We start from the raw sequence: 13,602 nt of genomic DNA on the forward strand, positions 1-13,602 counted from the left end.
CAAAATATTTTCTAATTTTCTTTCTGATTTTTTGTCCTACTTATTTAGAAGTATGAAGTTTAGCTTCCAAATATCCAAGATTTTTTTTTTTTTTTCCCAGGTATCTTTCTGGTTTTGATTTCTAATTTAATACCATTGTGGTCAGAAAACATACTCTGGTTTCAATCCTTTCAAATTTATTGAGACATATTTTATGGCTTTCCATATGGTCTATCTTGGTGAATTTTCCATGTACTCTTGTAAGAGATGTACTTGCAATTTCATGTATAAAGTCCTATAAAAGTCTTCTTGATTGATTCTTTTGTTATTATTTAATGTTCTTCTGTATTTCTGGTAATATTCCTCACTCTGATGTCTACTTCTCCTAAAATTATAAAGCTAATTAGCCAGGTCTTGGTTTTTTTTTTTTTTTTGGTACAGAATGAGAATCTTTGCCTTTTAACAGAGTGTGTAATGCATTTATTTAAATAATTGTTGCTAAGATTTTGTTTATTTATTTTATCTCTTGTGTTCAGTATTCTCTTTTTAATTTATTTTTCCCTCTTTTGGGATTGCTTGCTTGTTTTTGGTATTCCCTTTATTGCCTTATCAGTGAATATATCTTTGCATGTTGTTTGTTTTGTTTTGTTTTGTTTTGTTTATAGTGGTTACTGTAGGCTGTGCTGTCCAATGCAGTAGCCATTAGCCATATTAGTTCCTTAGTTCAATTCCTTAGTTACACAGGCCGTATTTCAAGTGCTTGTTAGCCTAGTGTGACTAAGGACTACTGTGTTGATGGGTTATGTAGAGAACATGTTCATCATTGCAGAAAGATCTATTAGATAGCTCTGCTCTATGGCTCACAATATGTGTCTTTAGATTTAACACAGTCTATATTCAGATAACAATATCATCTTCAATTAAGAACCTTAAGAGAATATTCATCTATTTTTCCACTCCTGTCCTTTGTGTTCTTGTCATACATTTTATTTCTGCTTATGTTTAAATCCCCATAATACTATATTATTTTGACTTTAAATAGTCGAATGTCTTTTTAAAAAATTAACAAGAAAAAAGTATTTTATATTTAGTCTACATATTTACTTTATGTAGTACTCTTCAATTTTTTGTATAAATTTGAGTTTTATCTATAATTGGTTTCCTTAGCCTGAAAACTGTCCTTTAACAATTCTTGGAGTTTATGTCTATTAATTACAAATAATATTAGCTTTAATTTGTTTAAAAAATATGAGGACATTCTTATCTTTGTTAGCCAGTACATAACGTGTTATTTTCCTATAGCTACTTTTTACATTTCTTTCTTTGTTATTTGCTTTTTGCCATTTGATTATAGTGTGCCTTCGTTTGGTTATATATATATATATAGTGTTGTTTGCTTTGGTCACACATTGCTTTAGGTTAATTGATCTTCTTTGATCTGAGATTTACTGCTTTAATCAAATTTGAATTTTTGGTCAGGCATGGTGGCTCACACCTGTAATACCAGTACTTTGGGAGACTGAGGTGGGCAGATTACTTGAGGTCAGGAGTTCAAGACCAGCCTGGCCAACACGGTGAACCTCGTCTCTACTAAAAATACAAAAATTAGCCAAGCTTGGTGGTGCGTGCCTGTAATCCCAGCTACTCAGGAGACTGAGGCAGAAGAATCAGTTGAACCTGGGAGGTGGACGTTGCAGTGAACTAAGTTTGTGCCACTGCACTCCAGCCTGGGCGACAGAGCAAGAACGCATCTCAATTTTTAAAAAATGGAATTTTTGCCATTTTTTTTTAAGTATCTTTCTCTCCACTTCTCTGCTTGTGAGACTGTATGATAGACTTGATATTATCCATTGGATCACTTATGCTCTATTCATCTCTTCTCTCTTTCTTCTCTGTACTTCAGTTTGGACTGTTTCTACTTCCGTGTTTACAAATTCCTTGATCTTAACTTCTTCAGTGTCTAATCTGTTACTATGTATGCACAGTGATTTTTCTAAATTTTAAATATTTATTTCAGTTCCAGAGGTTTTTTTTTTATAATTTCCATGTCTCTATTATATTCATGTTTTCATTTAGCACTTAAACCTATTTATAATACTGATTTTCAAGTTTTTGCTTGTTAATTTCAATTTCTCTGTCATATTTTGACGTATTTCTATTGGGTAAATTTTCTGCTGTTTGCGGGTCATATTTTCCTGTTTCTTCATATGCCTAGAAATGTTTGATTAGATGCTAGACACAATGATTTTTGTGTTGTCCAGTGTGTGAATTCTATTTTTTTTCTTTAAACAGGATTGAATTTTATTTGAGTAGGCAGTTAAGTCACATGTCCTACTAGCTGCTTTATCCTTTCATGCTTATTTTAAAGGTTCGTTCAGGTATGTCTAACATGGCTTTCCTTTAGAGCTAGTTTAGCTTACTCCTGAGGTCCTGTCCTCCTATCAAATGCCTTTGATGTTCTAGAAAGTGTCTACATTCCTGTTGGTGAGAACACAAACCTTTTCCAGCACTGTGCCACTTTTAGAAATGGCTGAGCTCGCCGGGCGCGGTGGCTCAAGCCTGTAATCCTAGCACTTTGGGAGGCCGAGACGGGCGGATCACGAGGTCAGGAGATCGAGACCATTCTAGCCAACACGGTGAAACCCCGTCTCTACTAAAAAACACAAAAAACTAGCCAGGCGAGGTGGCAGGCGCCTGTAGTCCCAGCTACTCTGGAGGCTGAGGCAGGAGAACGGTGTAAACCCGGGAGGCGGAGCTTGCAGTGAGCTGAGATCTGGCCACTGCACTCCAGCCTGAGCGACAGAGCGAGACTCCGTCTCAAAAAAAAAAAAAAAAAGAAATGGCTGAGCTCCCCAACAGTTTCTGTCTCCAATAGATGTCCTTTCCCAGGACTCACGGTTTTTCACCCTGTGTATGGCATGTAAACCTGGCATTCAAGAAAACACTGAAGGAACCCTTATGTAGATATCTAGAGCTCTATCTTTGCATAGTTACCTCCTATCTGGTACTCTGCTTAACAAATTCCCATGACTTCAGTCTCTCTGACCACCAATCTGCTTCTTAGTTCAATGAGACCAACATGATCTGCTTTGATTGCTCCTTCCTGTGCCAGGATCTAGTAAATGCCTCCAGGCAAAAAGTTGGGGTGATAGAAAGGCTTACATTCTGGGTTTCACTTCTCCTAAACATTATATTCTTGTGCTGACAGTTTTTCAATGTCTTAAAATTGTTGTCTCATAATTTAATCCAGTTTTGTAGCTGCTTGCAGCAGGAGGGCTAGTAGGTACCAGTTACACATTACAGTTGGAATCAGAAGTCAACATTTAGTTTTGACACTATAGAAAATAAGAAACAATTGAATGTTTTTGAGCAAAAGGATGACATGGTAAATATTGTGCTTGAGAATAATCAGTACTGAGAAAGACAGATTATATGGTAGACGAACTAAGACCAGAAAAACCATCCAGGGAGTAGTAAGCCAAACATTGAATGAACAGAGCCTAAGCTGGGCTAGTGGTGATGCAATGAACATGCAGCTACTGTGAGGGGAAACTTTGTCTCTAGGCTTATTGTTCAGCAAAAATTGGACTGGGAAGGTATGCCTGTTAAATCATTCCTGGAAGGACACTTGAAGAAAGGAAAAGTACTAATAAATGGTAACTTTTACCAAATGCCTACATATTCTTAATGTTTTCATATTTCATTTTATTTATTCCTCAGTATAACCCTGTGGATGTTATTATCCCCAATTTATAGGTGAAGAGACTGAGGCTCAAAGAGATGAAGTCATTGAGCTAAGTAAAATCAGTTGGAAATGAGAGATTCAGCCTTCAATTTCAGGTCTGGTTATCTGCAGACCTCAAGTTCTTTGCTTAATCATGCTTCCTCTGTAGAGTGGAGCAGATGTAGCTCTTAGAAGCCATATTTATATCAATGGAAAAATATTAGCAACATTAAAAATAGAATTTACAAAAACCTGACATGCTTTACCCAAGTAGAACTAGAATTAGAAGTTACAAAGCCCAGAAATCTCTGACAAATCTCCACCAAAGTGGAATTTGGAGGTGACTTTTTGCCACCTATATGACAGACTGGCTGTTTATAAATATTTTATCTTAACTCTAACTACCAGATAATTTCCCATTGCCAATGGCACATTCCTAGGTGAAGTGTCTAGGGTTTATTCATTCAATGCCCTAATTAATTGTTTGTATTTGTTTACTAAGAGTCTTAGTGCATCAGAAACATCTTCTGTTTTGCTTTAAAACCCTCTGAATAACTTTGGGAATAAAAGAGACAATGTAGGCATGACTTGCTACTTTCCCAGATTCAGCAACAACTTCTTGATGTGTTTTTATTTTCCTTACAAGAACTTCCGCCATCAATGAAATGGATAGGCTGGGGATAAAGAGACCATATGGGCATTCTCTGTGAAGTATTTGGTTATTATTAGACATAAACCAATGGCATTCATAACATAGATCCTGCTATTTTAACACTGGACAGGTAATTGGATGATCCTCACGAGAGTGGGTTAGTAACAGTAAATATAGAGAGATTTCTCTTTGATGAAGTGCCCTCCGCAATTTCTTTCTCTCTCTGCTCTACTATTCCCTTTCCTGATTTCTATACCACTTGTATTCCTAGGCCAGAAAAAATATTCTCATCCCAACAATGAGCTACCAGTAAGTTATTTTAACAGCAGGATATCTGCAAATGAAAAGGTCCTGAGAGAAAGTGTATATGTGTGTAAGTCTGTCTGAGAATTACTACGTGTTGTCTAATCTAATAACTGTCCAATATGTTCTGTCTGAAAGTGTTAATCTATTTGGAAAATACTAGATAACAATGCAAGTAAGTGGTAATGATATTACGGAATCTGCACTACAAATACAGTAGAAAGATCTTCAGAGCTTTAGGTAGTCACAGCAGAGGTTGAACAAGGCTCCTGGTCTTTTTGTTTCCTATCTATGGTTTGCTGTAATATTTCAGAGCAAGATGAACAAATACTTCAGAAAATGGCCCCTGACCCACTGGGCTCCTCACCCTCTTGCAGAAGCCCTGCCAGGAATTGGTTTCAGCAGCAAATGCCAGAAGATGGATCAAACTCATCCCTTTCACCCCACTTAGCTGAGCTACAGATGTTATTCATATTCATCACAGTGTCCAGCTCTTTGACAAAAGTACAGAGTTCCTTGGCTCAATAAAAATCATATGTCATCGAGTTTCCTGGGTTAAGTGCATGCTACTTAGAAAAGCATTTCCCTTTGTCTATTTGTTTGATGAGATGTTTGGAGACCTCCAACATCTGCATATCTGTTGCAGCCTCCACTGTTGCCAAATGCCCTCTTGCCTCTACTTCATTCTCCAAGGTGCTCACTCGCTCTGTTCAGCTCTACACTTTGTTATCTTTTGGCAGTTCTCAATGTTTCCCTGAACCCAGTGAAATGTAGATATTCTCTACCCAAAGTGCAGAATGCTGGGAGCAGAAGGAGGAGGCAGTGTAGCTTCACACAATTTTATTATTTCCTGCCCTTGGTCTCAATTCCAAAAGCTGAAGATTATTTCCAAATGTGCCCTGCAGCCAATCCCATCATTACACGGATATTAGGTCCTACAACCCAGCATTGTGGCTTAGGCATCTCTGTGCCTCATGAGACCGTGTGTGGGTTAAGTTTTGACATTGAAAAAAAAAAATAACAACCTTGTAGAACTGATTGAAAACATATACAGTGTGGCAGGGCATGCATGTGGATCTCAGGCTGTGGCTTCATCGATCTGAACAGAAAACATGAGCATCTGGTGCTACCAAAAAAAAATCATTTAAAAATGGACACCTTTAAAAATTCTTCACTCTATCCATCTCTATCCACACAAATTAGTTTGAAGAAACATTAGAGTTTACAGGTTAAAATTCTTCTTTGGAAAACTATTTGTTTTTAATACGCAATGGAACCTCACTCTAATCTCAGAAATCTGCAGTGAAACCAAAGGCATCATTGAATAATGTCATGGCTTATATTACTCCAACAAAATCCAATTGCTAGGTGAAAAGAGTGGAGGTAAAGACATTTCTAAGATCGTGTTACTATTTTTCCCGGTTATTTTAGAGATTAAAGCAAAATAAACATACACAGTGAGAGGTCTGAGTGAAAAGTGATGGGCAGAGTAAGATCATGCCTGAAAGTTTTTCTTAGTGTAAATTTAAAAAGTGCTACTCTAAGTTTATCAGATGTATCATTTTATTTCATGACTCCGTCCTGTTGCCAGAGCGATTCCCATTCTCTCCACTTTGTTTTCATGCCGCCCTCTTGATCACCACACACATAAACACACAAGCACATACACACAAACATGCATGCACACATATGCACATTAGTACACATACACACACACATGCATGGGTACACATGCACACACAGGCATATGAACACATGCACACACACTCTTTTCTTCTTTACTTGATGTTATCATCCCTGAGGAACTTTCTCTGATTCTCAGAGGATGGGCTAAGACGCCCTTATTTTATGCTTCATTAACAGTCTGTTCACATCTCTCTCATAGCATTTACTTCATCGTACTGCCTACACCTCTCTGCTCTCCATATATCAAAAGTTTTGTGAAGCCAGGGACCACATTTCACTGTGTTATCAACTTCTAGGTTAGCTCCTAACACACAGTAGTTTCTCAATTCACGCTGAGCTGAATGAACTGTACGCCTATAACCATCCTAAAAAGGATTTCTCTGGGAATACTTTCAAGAGCACTAAAGAAAAGAGGGTCAAGACTTGGGAACTATCTAGGTCAATTATTTGTATGTAGTCAGACCAGTGGTTATGAGCTAGGCTCTGAAATCAGCAGACCTGTTTTCACCTTTTCACAGTGTTGAACAAGTTATGTAACCTCTCTAAAGCCCAATTTTCTCTTTTATGAAAAAGAAATAATGATGTTCCCTACTACATGAATTGTTGTAAGTCTAAAATGAAATAATCATATGAACTACAGTAGCAGTCAATGGTATAATAGCTGAGATGATGATAGTAGAGATTGCCTTTATATTAGAGATGATGTTTTACTCCATCACCAAGATACGTAAATCCTACAAAGTGGAGATTATTGTCTTTTTTTCATCCTTTAGAGACAGTCCCTAGGAAGTTTCTGATATATAGCTGGCACTCAATCAATTATTTGCTGAATAAATATGTAAATATGGGGTTTTCTCCCAGGAATGGCACTAGATTATACAGCTTCACGCACACTCTATGGCTCTTCTGAACATTTGCTAGACAGCTGGCTGCATATTTACCATAGACTGTACAGCAATCAAACCTGATGATTTAACTACCTAAAATTTTAGCTTATTGACCTAATTAGTCGAGTATATCAGTACTCAAGAAGAATGAAATGCAGAATTTAGAAGATTAATAAAAGAAGACTGAAGACATATTCTTTCTTGAAAATCTATCAGACCTGGAAGGAAAACCATGTGTGGAAGTGACCCGGAGGAAGCTGAGGAATACACGGAATGACCTGCAGAGGCCCCTTTCAGCACTAATGATCCATGAAGGAGATTTACAGACCCACAAGAATTGACCCCAACCAAGCCTTGGCTTGCTGCTTTTCTACCACGTTGGCCGGTGTTCTGACTTCACTCACTACAGCAGCTCCTTCCAACCCTGCCCTGCCCTCAGTCTCTGCTGCTGGAAATGACCACTGGCCCATGGCCCAGAGGGTGTGACTGGCACCGTGGAAGTGGGGTTTGCCTGACTTCTTCATAATGGCAGCAGCTGGGCAATACACACAACCTGAGCAGAGCTGAGTTTGTTTTATGGACAGGGTTCCCATGTGAAATTTGACTTTCCCTCTTTGCTGACTTGGCCAGGTTAGCAGTGCTCACCGCTGGATCACAGGAAGCACATATTTGCTACAAAGTCTCTTTGGAGACCCACATGGCCCTCAGATGAGCAATAATCCAGATTTCTTATTTAATTTTTTTTTCTTTTCCATGGGAATAAGAGTGCTTCTCTGCCAAGGAACATATTTTAGGCTTTTCTTTTGGCTGCTCCTGCGGGGAAGCTCAAGAGCCTGGTGATTTTTTTTTTTTTTTTTTCTGTGCATCAAGGAGAATCTGGAGCCTTTTGTGAAAAAGAAGGGAAAATATGCTTCATGCACCCAATTGACCTGTGTCATCCAGTGAAAGAAGTTTTTCTGACAAAGTTGAATTCATTATTTCTTGATAGGGGTGGTAGGACATGTGAGAAGAAAGTAATGGGTTATTTGAATCATTCTAGCCACACCTCTTAATAAAAAAATAAATTATGGTGTGCAAATATTTTGTAGCTCACAGCATCCATTGGCAGCTACTTGCTATTTTTCCTTTTGAATAAAAGGGAAAACAAAAAGTGACAGAATCCTGGGGGGTGGTATTATTTTAGTTCTGATGATTAACAAAGCCTGGACAGTCTTCATCGTTTCAGGACAAGGGCCCGGTGATTGTGGAGACATCAAGAATCCTTCTCACAGCTTTTTGCCAGTGACAAAGAAGAAAATATGGAGGGTGCTGACTTAAACAGTTCCCGTATGGAAACTACTTTTTAATGAAAGAATTTGGGGGTGTTGTTGGTTGTTAATTAGTACATGGAGTGAGGGAGAGCACTGATACATTCAGAGGCCAAAAGCCAGACCTAGCTTAAGAGGAAAAGAAAAAGAAAAAGAGTGGCCAAAAAGTGAGTTAATCAAAAGCCTGGGCATAGCAGCTTGTCCAGAAATAAGAATAAGAGAAAGGAAAGGGAAAAGTGGTAATAAGGTAAAAAATCAAGGAACATTTTTGAAAAATCATGGTTAATAAGAGCAAAATTAATGATGTCAGTTTAAGAGAAATGTGAATGAAACATAGAAAAGAGGCTAAAAAAAGAGGAAGACTAACAAGAAGCAAAATTGAAGTACTATCAGAGGTGCTTGTGTGGTTTGAAAGCACACATTACCTACAATAAACAAAGAAAGAAACAAAATAGGGGCTTTTGATGTTTGTTAAATAAAAAAACAAAATAGGGGCTTTTGGTGTTTGTTAAAATACATTTCAAACTGCCTCCCTCAGGCTGAGCTCCTCTCTCTCTCTGCCCAGGTTTCAGAGAGGCAGGGAGTGCTTTTCCTGGTCTTTGTTTCCCTTCTAATCAGGTGCTTCCACCTTGGTCTCCAGCTTCTAGGTAACCTTTATTTTCTAATTTGCAACTTCTTTTTTATGGCCCCCCACTTATGGGGCTACCAGCCTATATGTGCAAATATGATCACATATATATTAAGCTCTGATTCTCCTCCAAACCTTCCACCTGTCTTCACAGGTCTCCTGGTGGTGTCCTGGAAAGATGGTCCAATACGATGTCTCTCTGCCAGCATCCCTATCTTTTTATTCTTTTCCTGCACACATGTTTGTGTGCCAAATGGATGCTCATTACCAAAGCCTCTTATGAAACTGGCCCTATTTTCCCATAGAACTGATGTTTATGACTTTTTTGAACAAACATAGAAATTGACCCTCCTGTCCTTAAAAGTTGAAATTTATGTTTGTCTTATCTGAGTCCCTTTCTCAGAAAGACCCTCAGTTCTCCCAGACAGTATCAAGGAACTGACACTCCCTCCTTTTCTTTACTTGTCCCTAATTCCGGTTTCGCTAACTGACCACCTGCTTTCTGTTGGCCACCTTTCCTTCCTCACCCTTTCTAATTCCTGTTTTCCCACACATAGTCACATTCCTTCCCTGCTATATAAACTCTCAATTTTAGTCAGTTAGAGATACAGATTTGAGACTGATCTCTCATCTCCTTGGCTGCAGCACCCCAATAAAGCCTTCTTCCCTGGCAATACTCATAGTCTCAGTGATTGGCTTTCTGTGGGGTGAGGAAGAAGCCTTAAACCAAAGCCCTGGTGTTTCAGTAATACCTGGACTCCCTTCTGTGGATTCTCCTAGAGGGCAGGGCAGCCTTTCCTCGTACAACTCCATGTTCCAATCTTTGCTGACCCTGCAGCCAGAGGAACTGATGTAAATAGAATAGGATGGAAAACATCATAGGGATAAAGAAGAACCATTCGTTGAGTATGTGAGAATAACATTGAGGGGGTTGGAAGACAGAGACAGCATTGGAATGAAGTAGTCAACATTTGCCTTTGAGTCAAGCCTGCTATAGCCATGTCTGTCCATGCTTCCTTCCTTTCGTTTTCCTCCTTTTTTTCAAAAACCTTCTTCTGAACAGCAGTGACCTTTCCAATGTGTTTGGAGGAAGCAAAAGAAAGAAAGGCAAAGGGAAATGGATGGGATTGCTCTCCACACCACCCAACCCAGATCTCCTTCTAACCTATTAGGGTTCACCTAATGCAGGCATCAAGTTAAAGTCTGTGTTCTCACCTAAACTTGCCTTAGAAATGTATTTCCAGCAGCACACATGTACACCATTTCTCTGGATATTTAATTATAACTTACAGTTTCCTAATTGCATCTTAGAATGAGAGTTAATTCATGAATCTAAAACAAAAACAAATCCCCAAAAATGTATTTATCACAAGCAGCAGCAGCTTTCTGGTAAGTGAGAGGAGAAAATAGAGTCAGTTTAATGTGGGCATATGTTCGGGATCGTTGTCATTTTATCCATTCAATTACACATGCCGTTAATCTTTTAGGACATCTACTCTGTGGAAGGTGCTATATGGCTACTGTGGAGAAAAATACAAGATATTAATTCTCATGAAAGTTTATTTTCTAATAGAGGTAATTAAATATGTGTATAAACATACAATAACTATAAACAAGTGATGGTTACCTGATATATTTGAAGACACTCTCTAACCTATAGTTCTATAAATACAAAAGGAAATATTCCTATTTATTAATTGAAGTTTAAGCATTACAAATTATGTGCTGAAAAGAAAGTTATCGTTTCTGACTATTATGATTAGGAAAAATACTGAGGACAAAATGATACGTGAGTAGAGCTTTGAGTTACATATAGGATAAATATGGGTAGGATTTTATGGGCAGAAGATGTTAAGAAGCCATCTCAGAAAAAAAGTTCAGTAATAACACACTGAATATGTCTGTTGGGGGAGGTTTAATATACATGTAAGATACAGTGAGTTTGGAAAGAAATGAAATATTTTCAGAAACATCTCAAAGCAAGGATTGACTGGATATTTTAATGGACTTCTTGAAACAAGTACAATAGAAGGAGTCAAGGAGAACTCCAGTCATTTTATTCCAGAAACTATGTAACCATTAGGAAGTCTGGGGATGTCAAAGGGAGAGCAGGCTCAGGGGAGAAACATGAACTAGATCCCAGACATATAGAGCTGGAGAGGTTAAGGTGGGGCAGTAATATTCAGGAAACAATGATAATTTGGGAGAGATGTCAATACAATGTTAAGGCTGTTGATATAAAATAGGAAGTCACATGTTATGGACTTATTTAAAACCATAAGATGAAGAATTCTGATAAAATACATGTAAAATAGTTATGAAGTATAAAAGGATAAATCCTAGGGGAAGACTCCCAGTTAGAGAATGCGAGGAGGACAAACAGCTAGTAGAGGAGAGAGTAAAGAGTTTGGAAAGGGAAGGGAGACAAGAATCGTGCAATGCCCAGAAGTCAAAGGAGGAGCCATTTTCAGAAAGGTAGATAGTTTGCAGTGTCAAATACTACAAAGAATAAAAACTGGATACAGTCTGAGAAAACAACGGGCATTCACTGATTTCTCTGAGTGAACAGCTGCAGGCAAATGGTGGAGAGGAAGAAACTACAGTGAGTTTACCAATGAGTATGGAAGTGTAGCAGCATGTTCTGTTAGAAGTTTCATAACTCAAAGAAGGACAAAGAAGAGTGTTCATTTTGAGGGGGCAACAGATCTCAGAAAAGATTTTCTCAGGACTCACAAGCCTTAGGTGGAGGGGAATCTTTTCTTAGGAAGTGAGAATTCAAGTTGCTACAGAATTTAAAGGGAATTGCCTATAAAGAAAAATCAGAGAAAGACAAGTGTGAATGGAAATACAATTAGCTATGGAGATACCACCTTTAGGAAAGAAGAGTGACTCACTTTTCTCTACCATAAGTGGAAAAAGAAAAAAAAAAAGAAATGGTTGGCTAGTGGGTAGATATGCAAAGGCAAAGTCCATAGAGAAGAAAGATGATGAAGGAGCTCTATAAAGAGAAGGCGAGATCACTAGATAAGAAGAGCAAAAGAAGTTGCAGAATGATGACGTGAGTGCCACAGAGTGAAGTAAGGCACAATGAAATAAGTCACCTAAATTTGCATCCTATAGTGAGAAATGTTCATAGTTTATTCCATTCTGATGCCAGAATTTTGACCCATCAGGTCTATCCCAGATCTCTATTTAGAATAGTACTGAAAATATTCTTTCAACTGCAACATTTTGAAAGTGGTAAAAAGAGTGACTAAAAATAATTGAGTATAACTTATTAGAGAGTTAACCTCAGGTTAATTAAGTACGATAAGGATACATTTTAAGGTCCTGCTATTAATTTTTAGCTAGTCCTCATAGTATTTGGTAAAGATTCTAAATGAAGTCTATGGGAAAACCATGGATCTGTTTCATTTTCATCTGGATTCCTGGTTTTGAGGCATTTAGAATTTGTTGACTTTCTTTGACATGTTTCTGTGCTCTGGTTCAATGAAGGACTCCCCTAGGACTTTGGACTCATCCTTGTCTTATACACTTGTATAATTTTAGCTCATCATTTTAATGAATTTTTGTTTCTAATAAAGTTCATTTTATTCAAATGTGTTTACAAAATCATTGCTGATTGGGGAGGAGAAAAACAAGATTAGACAGATGTCATCACATCCATATTACAGATGCTCCAGCTCATTCCAATGGTTAAGCTGTCGGACTTGGGCCAAAGCCCAAATCCTCAAGTGCCAGATACAGAGCCCCACCTATTTACCACTGTCACATTCATGCTCCTCCCATGAAGCATCACATAACCTCATTCGTGAAATAAACAGTCTATTAATTAAATGTCAGTAAGAAAAAAGGGACTAAATCAATCCTCTCTGTGTGATTTCAAAACCAATACACTGAAAATTGAAAATTAAACCATTTTACTTTTTGTTTTAATCTTTAAAACACTAACCAACTTAAACTATTTGGACATTAGAAAAACAATGAGCCAACTCAGTCACTTAATAAAATAACCTAGCTTCAACACAAATCATTTCATTGGACACTTGACTGATTTTTTCATTTTTTAACCAGCAGTCGTGTCTTTATGCAGCCTTAATTTCATACAAGTCAAAGAGGAATTTTTAAAAGTAATTCAGAAAATGAAAACTAGCGCTAAGAACTGTGAAGGGGTTGAGATTGTCCGTTACTTATAAACTAACAAATTAAACTGCCAGTTTCATGGAGTCTGCAGAAACCATGAGACTCCTGGGTCAGAGACAATAGAATTTACTGCTCATAACAACAGCAGTAGCCAGAGCATCAGCACTTCCTTGTGCAGGTTCCTTGGGGCCTAATAGGGTGATGCAAAAAGGGCCTGCAAATGTAGTGGGTTGCATTAAAAGAGAGAAACCTTGAGCTGAGGGGGTCCCAAATCGTTTTGAAAAATCACTAAA

The sequence above is a fragment of the Chlorocebus sabaeus genome, chromosome 25 (genome assembly GCF_047675955.1).
Source record: "Chlorocebus sabaeus isolate Y175 chromosome 25, mChlSab1.0.hap1, whole genome shotgun sequence".
In the NCBI taxonomy this organism is placed as follows: Eukaryota; Metazoa; Chordata; class Mammalia; order Primates; family Cercopithecidae; genus Chlorocebus; species Chlorocebus sabaeus.